This window comes from Colobus angolensis, unplaced genomic scaffold (genome assembly GCF_000951035.1).
Source record: "Colobus angolensis palliatus isolate OR3802 unplaced genomic scaffold, Cang.pa_1.0 Scaffold432, whole genome shotgun sequence".
In the NCBI taxonomy this organism is placed as follows: domain Eukaryota; kingdom Metazoa; phylum Chordata; class Mammalia; order Primates; family Cercopithecidae; genus Colobus; species Colobus angolensis.
In genome coordinates, this window is record NW_012117733.1 from 1181483 (window position 1) to 1204325 (window position 22843).

General features: G+C 43.5%; 1 pseudogene; it reads left to right on the forward strand.

Annotated features, from left to right (window-relative positions):
• The first annotated feature begins 4795 nt into the window (after nucleotides 1-4795).
• Nucleotides 4796-9893, forward strand: LOC105522544 (annotated as a pseudogene).
• The last annotated feature ends 12950 nt before the right edge of the window (nucleotides 9894-22843 follow it).

The window sequence follows — 22843 nt, forward strand, 5'->3', positions numbered from 1 at the left end:
ATTGATGTCGTGAGTTTTTTGTTTGTTTTTACTAGACCCACTTTTGTAATACCTAAACTAATAAAAATTTTAACATGAAACCATCATTGCACTCTTTGAATAAACCTTACTTTTTCATGATGGGATGTGGCTATATTGCACCATGTGCTGATATTTTTATTAGAATTTTCACTTTTCTATTTATGAATAAAACCAGTCTACATCTTTATTTCTTTCTCTTCCTTTTCTTGTTTGTTTTTGCATTAGAATTCTGCTACCTTTGTAAATAAATCAATGTATTCCTCACACAGCATATACATATTTATCAGTATTGTAAGGTTACAGCAGTCCATAAATCATTAAAGAGTTTAGGCTGAATTTTAGAAGATAAAAACAAAAATGAAGTAATAAATAGTTGCTGACAAACAAATATTTGTGCTTTATAACGGCAGTCCTATGCTTGATCTTATCCACATGCCCTGGACAGATGATAGGAGGCCTGAGTTCTCATCTCTGCTCTGCTCCTCTGTTATCTCAAAAGAGTCGTGATATCCTGTGATCTCGAGTGCCCTTTCTATGCATAAAGAAGGCACTGGGGAGATGCCATGTCCAAGGTTGCCTTCCAACAGTCCGAGAGGTTTTCTAAATTTCAAAGATGACTTTCTCAATGCAGAAGCCAAGAAAGATCACATTAAACACACACACAAAAATATATATATATATACATATATATATACACACACACATACATATTTTTGTTTTGGGCTCCTACCTGAAAGGAAGATAGGTATAGAAAAACCACAAGTATGGGCCAGGCACGGTGGCACATGCCTGTAATCCCAGCACTTTGGAAGGCCGAGGCAGGTGGATTGCCTGAGGTCAAGAGTTCGAGACCAGCCTGGCCAACATGGTAAAACCCCATCTCTACTGAAATACAAAAATTAGCTGGGTGTGGTGGCAGGCACCTGTAACCCTAGCTACTAGGGAGGCTGAGGCATGAGAATTTCTTGAACCCAGGAGGCGGAAGTTAGGAGTTTGAGATCAGCCTGACCAACACGGTGAAACCCCACCTCTACCACAAATACAAAAATTAGCTGGATGTGGTGGTGCACAACTGTAGTCGCAGCTATTCAGGAGGCTGAGGCAGGAGAATCGGTTGAACCCGGGAGGCGGAGCTTGCGGTGAGCCAAGATCACGCCACTGCACTCCAGCCTGGGTAACAGAGCAAGACTCTGTCTAAAACAAAAAAGAAAAAAAAAAGAAGAGAAAAGAAAAGAAAAATCACAAGTGTGTTATCTTTGTATAAATAACAAAGTTAGCCCACTTCTCTGTTTCCTCCTGTTAAGAAGTGGATAAAACAAAATGATCATCCAGTCACTAGCCTGTGTCGCCGGGAACTTACGAGGTTGGTTAGTCATTAATCAGAGCAGATAATAAAGCATGTGACTCTCAGCCTAGTTCTCTGCACTGCAATAATGTGGTCCTCATTTCTTGAAATTTAGTCATAACGAAGGAAGTGATTTGAAATTAGCTTCCCTTATAAAGATAGAGGAATTCTGATGAATTAGAGCTCTCTTTCCCCTGGGACTTGCCTCCATCACACTTGGCGATTCCCACACCGCCCTTTGAGCTGAGCTGCTCTTAAGGGCAGATTAACTGCCCTCCTGGGTCACACTGTCCTCAGTTACACCCACCAGTGCTTTCCAGAGAAAATAAAAGGGAGCTTTCCTCAATCTATCTGTTATTGCAAAAAGTAAAAAATCGGAAAATCCAGATTAGCACAATTCATCTTCAACAAGGATTCTTCACTTTAAGCAACAACGTGCTTCTCTGGGGCACTAAAAACAAGTTTATTTCCAAAACAAATTTTGATCAATGCTCAACAGTTTTTAAGGATGTATCTCAAATGATCTAAGAATATGCATCAACCATTATTTATAAGTAAGGGTGAAGGAAATGCACCTTTATGAAGTCCCTGAAGCACCCAGGGACTGTACCAGATGCCTTACACGTGTACATATGTACTAGATATAAAGGTTAGTTTTCTAATCTAGGTGTGTGTAAATCCTCACCTGACTTTATTTCCTTGAGTCAAAGTCAACTCCAAGTCACCATTCTATTGAGATAATGAAAAGCCCAGTGGTGGATGCCTCCTCCTAGTCAACACCTCCCCCCAGATTATAAGAAGACACACAGAGCAAGATAACATCTCCTGTTCACATGGCCCACGAAGTCTGGCCATGCCAAGCTTGGGTGGAGGAACCTTCCGCAAGGTGGCAGTTTCTGCTGTTAGGGACCAGCCTCCTTTTTGCACCAGAAAGGCATTCCCCTCAGGGAATGTTGTATGTTGCCACCTTGCTGTATGTTGCCAAATACAAAAGAACAAGATTCCTCTATTTCTGGCACCCACAGCTTCCTGTCTCCTTCCAAATCCTGAGTAATTACCCTTCTCTCAAAGGCAGTAGCATCTCTCTAGTACCTACAACATAATCGCCTCAAGAAACCAAGGCTTTCAGAACCCAAACCCAGGAAGGAATCTAGGAAGATTCCAGAAATCAAACCCAGGAAGGAATCAAACCCAGCTATACACAACTGCGGACTTCCATGGTGCCTCATGAGACTGACTTTGCTAAGGCAAGGGCTTCTGGGTGGAGTGAATAAGAAAACAGCATGAAAAGGTGCTTTGAGACACGACACATCGTTTCCTGTTAATGATCAAAGTATAGGCACAGCTGTTCCCGTTTTAGAGCAGTTCTGGCCCCAGGAGAGAGTTGCTGAGTTGCTTTCTGGAAAAGCCAGGTTTGACTTTTCAAGGCAGCTCATGCTGCTAACTGTTGCACAGGCACAGAGAGAGGGAGCTGCCGGAGGCGTGGGGGAGCCTTCCCTGATGCAACTGAACTTGAGCTGAGCTCCCTATGTCTCTAGAATCTACTACCTATTCCTATTCAATAAACACAATTATTTATTAAACATCTATTATGTGCCAGGCGCTGTGTCAAATGACGGAGGAAGTGAAAATGCATAAGACACAGTCTCACTTTGAAGAGTTCTCAGGCTTGTGGGCAAAGGCAGGAAGGTTCATTGTGTGGCTTGAGTGTACACAGGGAGGCTTTAAAGGATGTGAGAGGAATATGAGGAATAGATGCTGCCCTGGAGTGACTGGCATCCTGCCCGAAGAGACAAACAAGGCACCCCACAACCACAGAATCCATGAGTGCCAAACCATGAGTACTAACCCTATCTACAATGGGTACTCTGAAAAGGCAGAAAAAGATTTAAGTGATCTTAGTATAATCAGACTTGGTGAAGCTTAACATTCCTCCCTCTTCACAAAAAAAAAAAAAAAAAAGGCCGGGCGCGGTGGCTCAAGTCTGTAATCCCAGCACTTTGGGAGGCCGAGACGGGCGGATCACGAGGTCAGGAGATCGAGACCATCCTGGCTAACACGATGAAACCCTGTCTCTTCTAAAAAAAAATACAAAAAACTAGCCGGGCGACGTGGCGGGCGCCTGTAGTCCCAGCTACTCGGGAGGCTGAGGCAGGAGAATGGCCTAAACCCAGGAGGCGGAGTTTGCAGTGAGCTGAGATCCGGCCACTGCACTCCAGCCTGGGCGGCAGAGCGAGACTCCGTCTCAAAAAAAAAAAAAGAAGTCTCGGTGGAATATTCCGAACAGGTACTGCACTAGGCTCTGGGAATGCAAGCCCAGGGAAGTCCAAATCGATGCCTTAAAATGTTCAGCAGACAGTGAAGGAAACGTGGAGCTCCAAACCAGGGGCTAAGTGCCACCCTCAACACAGCTTCATGCATTCACTTTGCCCAGGAACTGGGGACTGCTTCAGAAAGGGGGTGCCATCCCTGCTGAGTTTTGAAGGAAGGGTAGAAGTTAGCCAGGGAGCAAGGTTGGAGGTAAGGGGTTCTAAGCCCAGGAGACAGCAAGAGTATAAAATTGGGTACATTCCTGAAAAGTCAAGGTCAAGCAATTCCTGTATAAGGAGCAGAAGTGGTGAAATCAAAGAGAAGACAAACTTGAGGTCAGTAAATTATTACCCTTTATAGGTCTTAACAGATGGGAACTAACAATATATATCCCTGCGAAAGATCAATGCCGGAGTGAGGCTCAAGTGCACCTCCGGCAGCCTGTGACTCACGGCACATTGACTCAGCCGTGCTACCTCCACGGAGGCACGTCAGGACAACGCAGGGACCCAGCACGTGGCAGTGAGTCTCTCCCTGTCCTGACTATGGGATGCCATCCTCCTGGGTCAGCTGACTCACCCCTGCCTGTAAATCCTAGTCAGGGCTATAGGTGCCTGGGAAAGAATCCTACCTACCTCTGAGTAAAGACAGGAATAGAAGCTGGTTCATCTAGAGCAGCAACACAACCACCACTGAAAAAAGCAAATACCATTTCTGAAAACTGCATGCAGTGCATGGTATCAACTGACGTGTCTCCCCTGGGAGAGTGAGCCATTAACGCTTCGCTAACCACGGCGCTGTCAAGACCATCATTTCCAATCCTACAAAGGAAACACTAGGAAAGACAGAATTTGAAAGTTTTATTTGTCAACCTAAAAAGGAGGCAATCAATATAATTTGAGTGCATTCACTATATCCGAGAAGGAAATGAAATCAGGACGCCTCAGCGTGGGTTTTAGGCTATGCGGCCAACGGAGATGAACCAGACGTATCCTCAAGGAGCTTAGAATCAGGTGGACAAAATAAGATGTCATATAAAGTACCTAAGCTTTTCAGAATGATTGGCATCACTTGCAGCCACCAAATGCTGCATTCTTTTTCAGCACCGGCAGATCCAGTATGTCTTCAGGGAGCACCAGCACGGGGGTATGTTAGAGATCCATCTGGAAGGCCACGAAGACATTCAGGACCATTCACAGTTGGAATGCTACTGAACAGCTGCCCAAGATCCAGGCCTGGTCTTTCAGGATGCCCTGAAAATGCACTGAACAAGGCCAAGTGCAGTGGCTCACACCTGTAATCCCAACACTTTGGGAGGCCGAGGCAGGAGAACTGTTTGAGGCCAGAAGTTCAACACTAGCCAGGGCAACATAGCAAGACCCCATCTCTGAAAAATATTAAAAAATTATCTGGGCAGTGTGCCTATAGTCCCAGCTACTAGGAAGCTGAGATGAGAGCATCTCTTGACCCCAGGAGTAGAAGGCTGTAGTGAGCTATAATCACACCACTGAATTCCTGGGCAAACAGCAAGACAAAAAAAAAAAAAAAAAGAGTGCCCTGAACTGTAGAATAAGTGGACTCTGGACTCAGTTACCCTAGGAGCAGCAGAACTGAGCTCACAGAGCTGAGACAGAGGAGAAATGTGTTTGACTTGGCTTAAACCTAGACTTCCTAGGCCAGGTCACAGTGTCGCCTCCACTTTTTCCCTTTAACTTTTGCTCAAGAGATCATACTGATTTATAAGAGAAACAGACTGCTAACCAAGAAGTCTCCTTCCTCTCCCCTTCTTTCTGTTCTGGTAAGTTCCATACCTAAATAGAACATAGGGACTTATGGTGCCAGCCCGATTATTAAGAGCCTCTTCAGTCTGAAAGTGTAATGTATATGTTTGTTCATCCACATTCTTGACAGATGAACAGACTGATACCCCCAGGAAGTCATCAGCAGAAGAGAGATGGGTCTGTAGGAACACCTGTAAGCCAAGGTGTTATACAAGACTAGGGGTACGTGGAGCAGACGTAGAAATACCCACAGATAGGAAAGAGGACCCCTCTGGTATATGGAGAGAAGGAAAGGTCAGCCTACTCGAAAGTATCCCCCATCACTTGACACATCCTCCGCAGGGTCATCATCAAGGAACTGTAATTCATCCATGACAAGCACCTTCCAGCTCAAATGTAAACACTCCTGAGACAGTCCCCACAGGAGCTCAGAAACATTCTCCACGCACCCCTCATGGGGACATCTTGCTCTTACAGCAGTAAACATCTTGCTTCCCTACCTACAGGGAAGCAGCCTACAGGTGCTTCCTTACCTGTCCCTACCTGTGCCACGACCGCAAGATGCCTACAAAAAGAAGGAAGGACACCTCACTGGCACCTCTCTCCTTATTCTCATCTGCACTTTGTCACCTGGGCTCTGAAGCAGCCCTGCTCCTGCTGTCGGGGCACACAAAGTACTCATGGATGTGACCTTTTCCTCTTTTGCCTACTCTCTCCCTAGGGTTCAGACATCATCCCTGTGTCCTAACCAGCGAACAAGTGGCATATTCCCTTTTCTCCCAGGAACCTACACAAAATCGCTTCTCCTATGAAAGCCATTTCCACTATGCACATCAATCAAGGCAGATGCATAGCAGGGGCCAGGGGATCCTGGGCTGCTCTTCCAGCACTTAGCCAAACATTGAATCTGTTTATGCTCCACTGGGACACAAAGGAATGTCATAGGCACTAAAATATTCCACTTCCCAGTCACGCCCAAGCAAGCCTGGTTGGTGTTAGGAGCCCCAGATTCTGCCTCAAGATTGTGCTGCTGTTTTCCCTATGGCGTGGTTGGTCATACACAGGTGAGGTCCAACCTTTAATTATCCCTTTGCCTTGGGTTCCTGTCAGAAGTGTTCAGACCAGAGCAATTCCATCTTGAATAGGGGCTGGGTAAAATGAGGCTGAAACCTACTGGGCTGCATTCCCAGGAAGTTAAGCATTCTAGGTCATCGGAGGTTGGCACAAGAGACAGGTCATGGAGACCTTGCTGATAAAACAGGATGCAGTGGAGAAGCCAGCCAAAGCCCACCAAAACCAAGACAGTGAAGAAAGTGCCTTCTGGTCATCCTCACTGCTCATTATATGCTAATTACAATGCATTAGCATGCTAAGGGACACTCCCACCAGCACCATGACAGTTTACAAATGCCATGACAACATCAGGAAGTTACCCTCTATGGTCTAAAAAGGGGACGAACCCTCCGTTCTGGGAATTGCCCACCTCTTTCCTGGAGAACTCATGAATAATCCACCCCTTGTTTAGCATATAATCAAGAAGTCACAATAAGTGTAAACAACTGAGCAGCCCACACGGCTCTGCCTATGGAGTGGCCCCTCTTTTATTACTTCACTTTCTCAATAAACTTGCTTTCACTTTACTCTATGGATTTGCCTCAAATTCTTTCTTGAGTGAGATCCAAGAACCCTCTCTTGGTGTCTGGATTGTGACAATTCTCTAAACTAGGTCTCCAGTAACATTCCTCTAAACTAGGTCTCCAGTAACATTCCTCTAAACTAGGTCTGGGAGTTCTTTTTTTGAACTGAATGGCTGCTGAGAAGTTTCCAACAATATTTGTAGAGATCAGTCTACAGTGGGTACACATCTCAGTCCACAAACTTTGATTTACTTAAAAACAAGAAAAAAAAGAAAATGCCAACTGCCAGTAAAGAACTTGGAAGTCATCTCTCCTATTCTTGCAACGAGAAAAAAAGCTGAACAAACTAATGATCATCAACTTTTAGATCCATCAGAGAACTGAGGTCACAGAGCTAATTTCTGTCCCCAAAACTGGGGACAATAGAAAGTTACAAAGAATGGCAGCTTACTGGGAGCAGAAACTCACAGCTGGAGTCAGTATCTGTTGTAGTGTGTGAAACTGGCATCAGCAGTTGCTGGAGGCTCAGTGTAAACGAGCTTGAGAATTGAAAACCCCAAAGGGAGCCAGTCATAGGGAGGTGTCCATGCTCACATGAGCTTTGCCTTGAGGAATTCCACCAGGTCCCCACTGTGAAGATCTGAGAAAAATAACCTCTAACTCCCAGCAGAGGAGGGCAGAAGTAACTGCTCTGAAATAGACCCAGAGCTCTCTGTTCTCTTTAACAAGCTCTGCCCTCAAGGGAAACTACTTTACCAGAGTCTAACCTACTGGGGTTTTACCAAAGCCCAACTGACCTGAGGGAAGAGAAATACCCAACTCAGGCTCACTAAACGACTGAGAGTTAATCAGAAAAGTAAAGAATGCTTCCCTAACCCCCACACCTCACCACCACATCAAGATGGCCCCTGTATAATAACGGGATTTCAGCTTTAAAAAAAAAATCTGGCCAGGCGCGGTGGCTCACAGCTGTAATCCCAGCACTTTGGGAGGCTGAGGGGGGCAGACCACCTGAGGTCAGGAGTTCAAGACCAGCCTGGCCAACATCGTGAAACCCCATCTCTACTAAAAATACAAAAAAATTAGCCAGGTGTGGAGATGGGTACCTGTAATCCCAGCTACTTGGGAGGCTGAAGCAGGAGAATGGCTTAAACCCGGGAGGCAGAGGTTGCAGTGAGCCGAGATTGCGCCATTGCACTCCAGCCTGGGCAACAAGAGCAAGACTCTGTTTCAAAAAAAAAAAAAATCTACAAGCCTAAGACCCTATTTAAAGAGTCTCTAAGAAAACCCAAGACACCACGGGAGACAAAAACAAAAGCATTCAAGAAAAGTTTAGTCTCTGACATCACAGCTACAACAAACAGCTAACACAGCCTCACTCCTAGCCAGATAAACACACTAGAGATCAATCTATGTCAGTTCCTCTTACCCAATACATCATATCTGACTTTCAACAGAAAATTACAAGGCATGATAAAAAATAAAAAAACACATTCTGAAGAAACAAAGTAAACATCATACACAAACTCATGTATGGCAGAGATTTGGGGATTATCAGACCAGAAATGTAAAATAACTGATTAATATGCTAAGGGCTCTAATGGAAAAGTTGGACGACATCCAAGAGCCGATGGGGAATGGAGGCAGAGAGATGGAAACTCTAAGAAACAATCAAAAGGAGAGGCTTGAAATCTAAAATTTACTTATGCAGAGTGACCAGAGGCAGCAGTGGCAAGTGGGTCCTTGTGGTCTAGAAGAACCCTGCAAAAATATGTCTCTCTCCATCTCTTGAAGACTTGAAGGTAGACTAAATAATTCAGGCTCAAATTGCTTGATATGGTTTGGCTGTGTCCCCACCCAAATCTCAAATTGTAGCTCCCATAATTCCCACATGTCATGGGAGGGACCCAGTGGGAGGTAACTGAATCAGGAGGGCGGGTCTTTCCCATGCTGTTCTTGTGAGAGTGAATAAGTCTCATGAGATCTGATGGCTTTATAAAGGAGAGTTTCCCTGCACACGCTCTCTTGCCTGCTGCCATATAAGACATTACTTTGCTCCTCCTTTGCCTTCCACCATGATTGTGAGGCCTCTCCAGCCGTGTGGAACTGTGAGTCAATTAAATCTCTTTCCTTTATAAGTTACCAAGTCTCATGTGTGTCTTTATTAACAGTGTGAGAACAGATTAATACACTGCTTTTTCTGCAAACCCTGCCAACCCAGCAATTTTTTCAGAAGCTTCTGTTCACATCTCTCAAGATGGAAACCACTATCCCAAATTATGTCCAGAGCTTTCTCAATACATGGGTCTGAGTTTAAATGAAGAAGAAATACATGCAAATATGACCATGGTTTCTGGAGCACCAATTCAGGGCCAGTTGATAGCAAGACCTTCCAGTATGGCACCTGTAACTGGTAACGATGTTGGAATTTGTAGAGCAGAAATTCAGCAAGGGATTCATGAAGCCATTGGATCAAGAGGGAAAATCCATGAAGCCATAACTATCAAGATGGAAAAATTGGACTCAGGCTTAAATCAATAGATAATGGTATATTTGTTCAGCTAGTCAAGGCTAATTCTCCAGACTCATTGGTTGGTCTGAGATATGGGGACCAAGTACTCCAAATCAGTGGTGAAAACTGTGCAGGCTGGAGCTCGGATAAAGCACACAAGGTGCTCAAACAGGCTTTTGGAGAGAAGATTTCTATGGCCATTCACGACAGGCCCTTTGAATGGACAATTACCACGCATAAGGATAGCACTGGACATGTTGGTTTTATCTTTCAAAATGGAAAAATAGGCCAGACGTGGTGGCTCATGCCTGTAATCCCAGCACTTTGGCAGGCCAAGGCAGGCAGATCACCTGATGTCAGGAGTTTGAGACCAGCCTGGCCAACGTGGTGAAACCCCATCTCTACTAAAATTAGCCAGGCATGGTGGTGTACACCTATAATCCCAGCTAGTCAGGAGGCTGAGGCAAGAGAATTGTTTGAATCCAGGAGGCAGGGGATGCAGTGAGATGAGATTGCACCACTGCACTCCAGCCTGGCCAACAGAGACTCCATCTCCAAAAGAAAAATAGAAAGAAAGAAAAAGCAACATCCATAGTGAAAGACAGTTCTGTAGCCAGAAATGGTCTTCTCACAGAATATAACATCTGTGAAATCAACAGACAGAATGTCATTGGACTGAAAGACTCTCAAATTGCAGACATGCTGTCAACATCTGGGACTCTAGTTACTATTACAATCATGTCTGCTTTTATCTTTGAACATATTAAGTGGATGACAGCAAGCATGAAAAGTCTAATAGACCACACCATTCCTGAGGGTTTAAAATTCACCACACGACGGAAATGCAGCTCAACGTCTCCAGTTTCCTTCTTTGGCAACTTGTGTGTTCTGCACATGAAGCTTTCTGGGGCCAGCAATTGAGCATACGTGGCATGAGGATCTTTCCATCTCACATTATGGCTGGGAATCTTACTGTTTCATCTGATACCTTGTTCAAATTTCAACAGACCTGTAGCCTCATCCTGGTTTTATAGAGGTGAAACTTTCAAGAGATTTACTGACTTTCCTGGAATGGTTTCTCTCCCGGAAACCTGATACTTTTATAAGCCATTTTGATTAGGATGACTGATACAGGCTTAGCTTCATGTGAGAACAAGTCACCTTTCTCCTAGGTCATGAGAAGTGCTGTTCATGTTATTTTAGTTTGATGGCATGTTTGCATTTTTAACACATTCTACCATAGTACACTTAGAATGATTGCCTTTGATAGTTTTTTTTTTTTTAATTCTGTGTATGTGTGTATAAAATGCCAATTAAGAACACTGGTTTTGGGCCAGGTGCAGTGACTCACGCCTGTAATCCCAGCACTTTGGGAAGCCAAGGCAGGCAGATCACGAGGTCAGAAGATTGAGACCACCCTGGCTAACGCCGTGAAACCCCTGCTCTACTCAAAAATACAAAAAATCAGCTGGGTGTGGTGGCAGGCGCCTGTAGTCCCAGCTACTCAGGAGGCTGAGGCAGGAGAATGGAATGAACCCGGGAGGCAGAGCTTGCAGTGAGCCGAGATCACGCCACTGCACTCCAGCCTGGGCGACAGAGTGAGACTCCATCTCAAAAAAAAAAAAAAAGAATACTGGTTTTGGCCAGGTGCTGTGGCTCACACTTGTATCCCAGCACTTTGGGATGCTGAGGTGGGAGGATCACTTGAGGTCAGGAGTTCAAGACCAGCATGGCCAACATGGTGAAAACTTGTCTCTACTAAAAATACAAAAATTAGCCAGGCGTGGTGGCGCATACCTGTAATCCCAGCTACTCAGGAGGCTGAGGCAGCAGAATTAGCTGAACCCAGGAGGTGGAGGTTGCAGTGAGCTAAGATCAAGTCACTGCATGCCACCCTAAGCAACAGAGTGAGACTCTGTCTCAAAAAACCAAACAAAACAACAACAACAACAAAAACCACCACTGGTTTTCTTCCATGTAAGCATTAAACAGTATATGTAAGTTGTAAGAGATGGTGATGGTTATTCTTAAATCTTAACTACCTTCACTTAATGTGCTTGAACTGTCGCCTTAACTGTGTTAAGCATCCAGACTAAAAGCTGAAATATAATTATTGCTGCCTTTCTAAAACCCAAAATGTGGCTCTCTGTTAACCTGAAATGTACACTAGCCCAGAACAATTTAATGATACTTAATGAGCTATAGCATAGTGTAGCTGCTTAGTTGTATTTGAGATTTTCTGGTCAATGCATAATGGGAATTTCTTTCTTCTAAAAGTTGCCAGTAGCACTATAGATTGAATGTAAAAATTATTATAGTAAACAGGACCAATTTTTTTTTTTTTTTTTGAGACAGAATCTCACTTACTCCACTGCCCAGGCTGGAGTGCAGTGGCACAATCTCTGCTCAATGCAACCTCTGCCTCATGGGCTCAAGCAATTCTCCTGCCTCAGCCTCTCGAGTAGCTGGGATTGCAGACATGCAGCACCATGCCCAGCTAATTTTTTTATTTTCTGTGGAGACAGGGTTTCACCATGTTGACCAGGCTGACCTCGAGTGATCCGCCCCTCTTGGCCTCCCAAAGTGCTAGGATTATAGGTGTGAGCTACCATGCCCGGCCTAAACAGGATAAACTTTTGACTCCTCTTTTATTCATTTGTGGATTAAGTGGTATAATACTTAACTTTGGCATTTGACTCTGAAGATTATGTAACCTAGCCACTTTAGATAGTCTTAGGATATTTTTCTGGTAATTTGTTCCATTTCCTGATTCCTCCTTGTAAACAAAATGACAGTGACACTTTATCCTGATTTTTTTTCTTGTTTTTGATTTATGCCTATTCTATTTTAATTAAATATGTACACATAAAGTTACAAAATAAAAATGAAAAATAAAACTCATGTATGCAACAAACACGTAATGGGAATACCAGACAGAAAAAAAAGAGAAAGAGACAGAAAAAAATATTTGAAGTAATAATGTATGAAAATTTTCCAAAATTAATGACAGATACCAAACCACAAAACCAGGAAGCTCAGAGGAGGATAAATACACCAAGCATGATAAATACCAAAGAAATGTACATCTAGAAAATCAAAGACAGGCCGGGCGTGGTGGCTCACGCCTGTAATCCCAGCACTCTGGGAGGCCGAGGCAGGCAGATCACCTGAGATCAGGAGTTCGAAACCAGTCTAGCCAACATGGCAAAACCCCATCTCTACTAAAAATACAAAAATTAGCCAGACGTAGTGGCACGCCTGTAGTCCCAGCTACTCGGGAGGCTGAGGCAGGAGAATTGCTTGAACCCAGGAGGCGGAGGTTGCAGTGAGCCGAGATCGCGCCACTGCACTCCAGCCTGGGCAATAGAGCAAGACTCCGTCTCAAAAAAAAAAAAAAAAAAATCAAAGACAAAAAGAAAATCTTTCAAGAAGCCAGACGAAATAAAAAAAACATCTTACCTACAGAGGAGCTAGGATTAAAAAATAGAGTGAGGTTCTTTTTGAAATGAATGCAAGCAAGAATAAAGTAGAGTGAGATATTTGAAGTGTTGGAAGAAAAATAATCAATCTAGAGTATTGTAACCGGTGAAATTATCTTTCAGAAGTAAAGGAGAAATAAAGACTCTCCCAGAAAAATATTGAGAAAATCTGTCTCCAATAGAACTGCCTTGCAAGAAATACTAAAAGAAGTTTTTCAGAGAGAAGGAAAACAATATGGGTCAGCAGCTCAAATCTACACAAAGAAAGGATGGAGAAGGAATGAATGAAGGTAAATAAAATCTTTTATTTTCCTTATTCTTAGTTGATCTAAAAGATAGTAGTTTGTTCAAAATAATAATAGTAATAATGTATTTGGTGATTATAGCTTATAGATAAGTTAAATTAATGACAGCAATCATACAAAGGACAAGAGGGAGGAATTGGGTGTACTCTGCTATAAAGTACAGTCAGGTGTCACTTAATAGCAGGGACATATTCTGAGATATCTGTCATCAGGTGATTTTGTCTTTCTGCAAACATCACAGAGTGTACTTATACAAATCTATATAGTATAGTCTACTGCACACTTAGCCTATATTGCACAGCCTATTGTTCCTGGATTACAATCCTGTACAGCATGTTGCTGCCTTAAATACTGTAGGCAATTGTAACACTATGGTAAATATTTGTTTATCTAAATAGATATCCAACATCAGAAAGGTATGGTAAAAATACAGTATTGTAATCTCAGCCAGGTGCGGTGGCTCATGCCTGTAATCCCAGCACTTTGAGAGGCCCAGGCGGGTGGAACACTTAAGGTCAGGAGTTCAAGACTAGCCCAGCCAAGATGGTGAAACCCCGTCTCTACTAAAAATACAAAAGTTAGACAAGCATGATGGTGGCAGATGCCTATAATCCCAGCTACTCAGGAGGCTGAGGCAGGATAATTGCTTGAACCCAGAAGATGGGGATTGCAATGAGCTGAGATAGCACCACTGCACTCTGATTTGGGTGACAGAGTGAGAGTCCAAAAAAAAAAACACCAGTATTATAATCTCTTATGGAAGCACCATTGTATGTGCAGTCTATCATTGACTGAAACATCATTATACAGCACACAGCTATACTTGTACTACCTGCGAAGTGGTTTAATGTTACTTCCAAGTAAAACTGGATTAGTTGTAAGTGTATATTGCAAATTCTAGGGCAACCAATTTAAAAGGTAAAAGAAAAAGTATAACTGATAAGCTAAGAGAGGGAAGATAATGAAATCATATAAGATGCTCAATTAAACCAGATAAGGCAGAAAAAAGAGTGGGGAAAAAACAACAGCAAGGACAATGAGGCAATGAATAGAAAATAGTTATGAATACAGTAGATATTAAAACAACTATAAAAATAATCACTTTAAATGTGAATAGTCTAAATACAACAATTAAAAGCAAAGACTGGCTGGGCACAGTGGCTCATATATATAATCCCAGCACTTTGGGAGGCAGAGATGGGTGGATCACATGAGGCCAGAAGTTCGAGACCAGCCTGGCGAACATGGTGAGACCCCGTCTTTACTGAAAATCCAAAAATTAATTGGGCATGGTGGCCTTTGCCTGTAATTCCAGCTATCTGGGAGGCTGAGGCAGGAGAATTGCTTGAACCCAGGAGGCGGAGGTTGCAGTGAGCCGAGATCATGCCACTCCACTCCAGCCTGAGTGACAGAGTGAAATTCCATCTCAAAATAAATAAATAAATAAATAATAAAATAAAAGACCGTCACAGTGAATTAAAAAACAAGACTCAACTATATGTTGCTTACAAGAGACCCAAATTAAAAACATAAATAGATTAAAAGTGAAAAGATGGTCAACAGATGAATGGATTTTAAAATGTAGTACATACATACAATGAAATACTATGCAGTCTTTAAAAAGAAGAAAATTCAGTATGACAATATGGATGAAACTTGAGAACATTATGCTAAGTGAAATAAACCAGTCACAGAAAGACAAATACTGCATGATTCCACTTACATGAGGTATCTAAAATAGTTAAATTCATAGAATCAAACAGTGGAATGGTGGTTGCCAGGAGTCAGGAGGAAGGGGAAATAGGGAGCCATTAATCAATAGGCTTGAAGTCTTAGTCAAGGAAGATGAATAAGCTCTAGAGATCTGCTGTATAACATTGTACCCAGAGTTAACAATAATATATTGTACACTCAAAAATTTGATAAAAGGGTAGATCTCACATGAAGTGTTCTTATCACAATTTTTTTAAGTAAAGAGATTGAGCCGGGTGAGGTGGCTCATGCCTGTAATCCCAGCACTTTGGGAGGCTGAGGCAGGCGGATCACTTGAGGTCAGGAGTTTGAGACCAGCCTGACTAACGTGGTAAAACCCCATCTCTACTAAAAATACAAAATTAGCCAGATGTGGTGGCACATGCCTATAATCTATATTGAGGAGGCTGAGGCAGGACAATTGCTTGAATCCAGGAGGCAGAGGTTGCAGTGAGCCAATATCACACCATTGCACTCCAGCCTGGGCAACAAGAGCAAAACTCCATCTCAAAAAAAAAAAAAAAAAAAAGAGAGAGAGAGAGAGATTGGAACACTTGCGCATTGCTGATAGAAATGAAAATGGTGCTGCTGCTGTGGAATAGTTTGGCAGTTCCTCAAAAATTTAGACATAAAATGACCATATGACCCATCCATTCCACCTCTAGATTCATACCCCAAAGAACTGAAAGCAGGAGGCTAAGCAGATACTTGTATACCAGTGTTCATAGCAGCATTATTCACAATAGCCAAAAGGTAGAAACAACTCAAATGTCCATCGACAGATGAACCGATAAACAAGACATAGTATACATGCAATGGAATATTATTCAACCTTAAAAATGGGGGAAAATCCTGCTTTATGCTATAACATGGATAAACCTTGAAAACACTGTTGTAAGTGAAATAAGCCAAAGAGAAAATGACAAATATTGTATGACTCCACTTACATGAGGTAGCTAGAATAGGAAATTTATAGGGAAAAAATGGAATATAGAGGCTACCAGGAGCTGGAGATGGAGGAGAGGGAAATTGGGAGTTACAGTTCAGTGAGTTCAGAGTTCTTGTTTCCAAGTTCTGGGAATGGACAGTGGTGATCCTTGCCAAACACTATGAATATTCCTAATGCCACTAAACTGTACACATTAAAATAGTTAAAATCGTAAATTTCATGTGTATATTATGCCATAATAAAAAATTTGGAAGTAAAAGGATGAAGGAAGTTATTAATCAATATTCTATGCTAACACTAATCAAAAGGAAGCTGGAGTAGTTATATCAATTTCAGACAAAGCAGATTTTAGAGCAAAGAAAATTATCAGGAATAAAGAGGGGCATTACAAATGATAAAAGGGTCAATTCTCCAAGAAGACATAACAATTTTAATGTATATGTGCCTAATAACAGAGTGTCAAAATATGTGAGGCAAAAACTGAAAGGACTGCAAGGAAAAATAGATGAATTCATGATTATAGTTGAAGACTTCAACACCCCTGTATAAAAAATAGGTCTAGCAGGCAGAAAATCAGTAAGAACACAATGGAACTGAACAGCACCATCAGCCAACAGAATCTAATTGACATTTATTAATAATCCTTTCAACAACAGCAAAATACAGATTCTTCTCAAGCTCACATGGAACATTCATCAAGACAGATCATATTCTGGGTCATAAAATATACCTTAACAAATATAACGCTGAAGCACTGGATTTTTGCAGTGAGAAAGATGTATTATGAGTCAACTGACAAGGAGAGAGGAGGAAGCTCTCAACTCTGTCTCCATAAGCTGGGGGCTGCAATGGGTTTTAAAAGCATAGGGTAATGAGGCGTGATCTGATTGGATCTTGCAATGAGATGATGCTGGGAGGCATGATCTGACTGAATCCTGCCATGAGGTGGCATCAGGGTCCAATCTGATTGGATCCTGGATCCTGCCTGCAGTGTTCGCTGCTTAATTCGGTCCCCACTGCTCTGTCTGAGCACTTAGGTTCCACCCGTGGTTGCACGTTTGGTTCACCTGAGCATGCTCAGGTTACCTGAACTTCAACCTGGGGCTCCACAGCAACTGAAAAACAACACATAACTTTGCTGCATAAAAACTGAACCAGGTTGGTCTGATATGGCTACAGCCCCTCTCTCCAGTGCCTCTGCCTTGCTTTATTTCTCGCTTGCCCACCCTCTGCTCTTTCCTCTGACCCACGGCTTGCACTGTAGTCAGGAGGGTGATCTTCCAGCCTCCATCTTCCATGCCAGATGTTCCTGCCCTCAAACACTGGACTCCAAGTTCTTCAGCTTCTGGACTCAGTAGGCACAGCAGGGATGGAGGTGGGGCAGCCTGTTGGCTCGAGGTGGCCAGGCCTCCTCACCATTCCCATAAGGACATAGGCTTTGAGGAGAATAAAGCCAAGGAAACTTATTTCTGCTTTGAGTCATGTTCTATTCCCCTCCCCCAGTACACACACCTCCCAAAGCAATAGACACAGAATTGTCCTGATTAAATAGAACAACTTGGCTGGGCACGGTGGCTCATGCCTGTAACCTCAGCACTTTAGGAGGCCGAGGCAGGTGGATCACCTGAGGTCAGCAGTTTGACACCAGCCCGGCCAACATAGTGAAACCCCATTTCTACCAAAAATACAAAAAAATTAGGTGGGCATGGTGGCAGGTGTCCGTAATCCCAGCTACTCAGGAGGTCGAGGCAGGAGAATTGCTGGAACCCAGGAGGTGGAGGTTGCAGTGAGCCAAGATGGCGCCATTGCACTTCACCCTGGGCAGGAAGAGCCAAATTCCGTCTCAAATAAATAAATAAATAAATAAATAGAACAACTAGCACAGCAGGAAAATATGGGGTGAGTGAGAAAAATAAATCACTCCATAGAAAGTCCAGATTAAACCCCACATGTGGTAGGTGTAAATTTCATAACCAAACTTTCAGATATACAAAGACAAAGGAACTTTCTGTACTGTTTTATCAACGAACTGAACATAGCTCCTATGTTCGTTGATGGCAGAATACGGCATAATTTTGCCATGTCAGAGTAAATTCACTAACCTCTGAATTGTCTTCTCCTCTTTTGAGTAAATGCCTGGTTACTTTAAGGCTCACTTCCCCCCTTATTCGCACCTTCTTGGTGATATGAGTCTCAAGGAGCTATTATCTTGTCCTCAGAGAAAGAGAGACATTTGGTCTACAGCGGCCTCAGGCCTATGCTCGTCTTTCCTGAAGGGTAGCCTGGCCCATTGGATGGTGGGGCTAAGCCCCAGCCTCACTACATCTGCTGCTATGGCCACAGCTGCTCCAGAATCCCTTTGAATTTACTGAGGCAGTGGTGCTATCATAATCAGAATAGTAATTTTAAAATTAAGTTGCCATATTCCCAACAGACACACTGAGTCAGACCATGCAGCGGGAACCTGGAAACATCCATTGGGTCCCCCAAGGGTATCTTACGCACAGAGAATTTGAGAGCCAGTGGAGAAGCTCTTATGATCCTGTCTCTTGAGAATCTGACCCAAAGAGGAGGAGCCAGAGATCTGAGCCTGAATCCAATCACCACCAATTCTTTTCATGCCCTCAACTAGTCCATGCTTTCTCTCTAGCAGGAAAACAGATTTTACATCATCACATTTTGATTTACACATCACATACAATCATCTCCATTGTGATCATTTTCATGATAAAATTCAGCCAGGCATGGTGGTGTGTGCTTGCAGCCCCAGCTATTCGGGAGGCTGAGGCAGGAGGATGACTTGAGCCCAGGAGTTCCAATCTGTAGTGTGCTATATTGGTGCCTGTGACTAGTCACTGCATTCCAGCCTGAGCAACATAGTGAGACGTCATCTCTTAAAAAAAAAAAAAAAAAGATTCATGCTCTGAGTCCTTCAGGATTTATTCTTTGGGCTCAAAAATCTTTCCATTTTAATTTCCTTAGATCTCAAGCGCATGAATTTGTTTTAAAACCTACTTAGAAATTCAGTTGAGGCCGGGCGCGGTGGCTCAAGCCTGTAATCCCAGCACTTTGGGAGGCCGAGACGGGCGAATCACGAGGTCAGGAGATCGAGACCATCCTAGCTAACACGGTGAAACCCCGTCTCTACTAAAAAATACAAAAAAAAAAAACTAGCCGGGTGAGGTGGCGGGCGCCTGTAGTCCCAGCTACTCGGGAGGCTGAGGCAGGAGAATGGCGTAAACCCGGGAGGCGGAGCTTGCAGTGAGCTGAAATCTGGCCACTGGACTGGGCCACTGCACTCCAGTCCGGGCGACAGAGCGAGACTCTGTCTCAAAAAAAAAAAAAAAGAAATTCAGTTGATCTTTGCTGTATCTGCCTTCTTACTAAAGTGAAGCCTGCTTCAGCCTTGTGGGTCTAGTTCCCTAGGAGGATCCTGGAGTGCAGTGCCACGTAATGGAGATAGAGGGAGATTCGGGAAACTTTAGTTAATATCTCAAAGTTTGCTCCAGCACAACTTTAAAAAAAAGAATAGAAAAGGAAGAAACTCCTGATTCAACAGCTTTTCAGTGAGATGAGCTCTGCTTGGTTTAATTGGAGGGTCGGGGGAAAACAGTGGAACGTTCAGTTAGGAGAAGTAGCACTTTTTAAAACCTCAAAGAGCTGTCTGAGCCTCTATGGAAGACGCTGTTACGAGAGCCCCAATATCTGTTATTCTCTTCTTCTATCAATGCCAAATTTTTAGCTGGGCATGTGGTTGTCCAGAATCAAAACTACACAGTCTGGGCTTCACTTGCAGCTAGATGGAGCTGTTTCTGTATGCCCTAGGATGCGGTCTCCATCTCTGTGTTAGTAAGTAAAGTTAAACTGAGTCAGGCTGGCAGCTGTAACAAAGCAATCCCAAATTTTCAGGAACTTTCTCCATTAAATGCTTCTGCCTCACCAATTCACAACTGCAAAAATGTGGAACCAACCCAAAGGCACATCAGTCAATGAGTGGATAAAGAAACTGTGCTGTGTGTGTGTGTGTGTATATATATATATATATATATATGTTGGAATACTACTCAGCCATAAAAAGGAATGAATACATGGCAACCTGGATGGGATTGGAGAGTATTATTCTAAGTGAAGTAACTCAGGAATTGAAAACCAAACATCGTATGTTCTCACTCATAAGTGGGAGCTAAGCTATGAGGATGCAAAGGCATAAGAACGATACAATGGACTTTGGGGACTCGGGGGAAAGGATGGGAAGGGGGTGAGAGATAAAAAACTACAAATTGGGTGCAGTATATACCGCTCGGGTGATGGGTGCACCAAAATCTCACAAATCACCACTAAAGAACCTACTTATGTAACCAAATACCACCTGTTCCCCCAAAAAACTACGGAAATATAAATTTAAAAAAAAAAAGTGCCTCAGTCTCTTAAAGCCCAATTAAGTGTTCCCAACCAGGGAACACCCCTGTTGTTTCTAACCAGGGACATTGACTTCTGCTATCTGTGGCTCTGTCCTCCTAGGGCGCCTCATGCCCCTCTCTACTCAGCCAGCAGATGGAGAAGACAGCAGGGCTCCTGCAGAGAAGGTTTTTCTAGACTAGGCTAAAAGTGACAAATTGCAGGGCCAGGATCGATGCTATGCTCACATCTAACACAAAGGTGGTGACCAAAGACAATAACATGATCTAACGGTGTCTCCAGAAGGATGAGGAACACAGGATATTGATGAGCACTGAGAGCCGCTGCCCCATCCCAGTTCCTCCCACCGTCAGGCCAGCCAGGTTCACAACCACTGGCTGATGCCTTCCACAGGCTGGGGCCACACACGTTTCTAGGGACATGACATGGCCCATGCCCAGTCGTGCCATCAAGGCGCTATCCGCCCAAAGGAGGAAGACGGATGGTCTACAGATCCAAATAAAATAAGGTGGCCGGTACTATATGCAGTTTAATAAAGGGCTATGTCACCACAGAGGGAAAAATCCAATTCATTCTACCTGGTAGAGGTGAAGCAGTAATCCTGGAGGAAGTGATGCCAGCACTGGGTCTTGATTGATGAAGACAATGTCCCCAGAGAAGAGGTTTTAGGTAGAGGGGGCAGCTGAGCAAAGATGCCACAGCTCAAAGGTAACGAGCCAGGTGTGGCCACTGTGTGACACGGACAGCGTGGAAAGCCCTGGAACCCTGTCTCCCAAAGCTATCTAGTCCTATCTGCCTATTGATGCTCTGCCCACCTGCTAAGCTCAGAGTCCTCCAAGAGGCCTTCCTTCACAGCCTTATCTACACACACAGCATCCGGCCAGGGTCAGGCCAAAGTCTAATGAATCCCTAGAACCCAGCAGAGAGTAGCCCAGCACCTTCCGCATAGGAGTGCCTTGAGAAGTCAAGGTCAATGACTCCAGCCTCATTTATGTAATGGTAAATAGCACTGGTCTTTGTCAAACGGCTGGAAATTTTGTTCACCTCCCGGTGCCCCCGGAGCTAGTTAATGGTTAGTTTCTGATTGCTGCCTCATGCTGTCTGGCGGGAGGTTCTGAATGACATTCCAGGAGGTTACCGGAAAGACATTCCCCCAAACGTGACCCCTGGCACACAGGCAGCAGACACAGCAGGAAGCAGGAAAAGAGCCTTTCTCCCTTCTAAGTGCTCATCCATCCACCAAAGAACCAAGATCCTTGCTGTTCCTCCAGATAAATTTATAATATGAGGAACACAAAAATAAGATCTGCTCAGCCCATTTTTATAAGAGCAGATGCCCTTTTCCAAGGTTGATAGAAACCCCTGATTGGCTGCACAGAAAAGAACATTTCAGTCCTTCCAAATTTCTAAAAATATGCGTACGCATGTTAGATAGTTGACCTCCAATGTTCCTAAGATAATAACACTAAGAAAGAGTTGCTATTTAAAAAGGAAGTCAGTTGAGACATTTTAAAAATTCACATTTACATGACTTAAAAATGTAACCATGCATGAATATAGACTATATAAATGATATGTCCTCACTGGAGGGATAAAAGCATTCAGAATAAAAGCCATAACAAGTTAGTAGCTGTTGCATTATTATGATCTTATGCACATCAATGATCTATTAAGAGCAATCATAACAACTGAAGTTTAGTGAGCAATTGCTGTGTGACAGACACTACACTAAGGACTTTATGCATTTCCTCAGTGAATTCTCACCGCAGCCCTGTAACAGTAGTCCTGTTCCTACCTCATTTTATAGATGAGGAGCTGAGGCCTGCATGGGACCTCTCAGGGAGAAAGTCAGGCCTAGCATTCAAGTCTGTTTAAGTCTAAAATCCATGGTTTTAACCACCCACCACACTGTCTCCTTAAGTGGCTCCTATGTGTCTATTCATTCCTTAAACGAGCATTTATTGAGCATCTGCGTGCAAGCACTAGGCTAAGTCCTAGAGGATGAAAATGTGTATAAAAGTCTGCCCTCCGCAAACCTCTGCTCTAGAAGTCAGTATCCACTTTAGCTTTAAAATGGCTATGCAGATGGCTATTGTATTCAAAATAACCTCAAACTGGAAACAACCTAAATGGTCTTCAGAGGAGAAGTGGTTAAAAATCAACAGTGGCTGGATGGGCGCAGTGGCTCACACCTGTAATCCCAGCACTTTGGGAGGCAGAGGTGGGCAGATCACAAGGTCAGGAGATCGAGACCATCCTGGCCAACGCGGCGAAACCCTGTCTCTAACAAAAATACAAAAATTAGCTGGGCATGGTGGCACGTGCCTGTAATC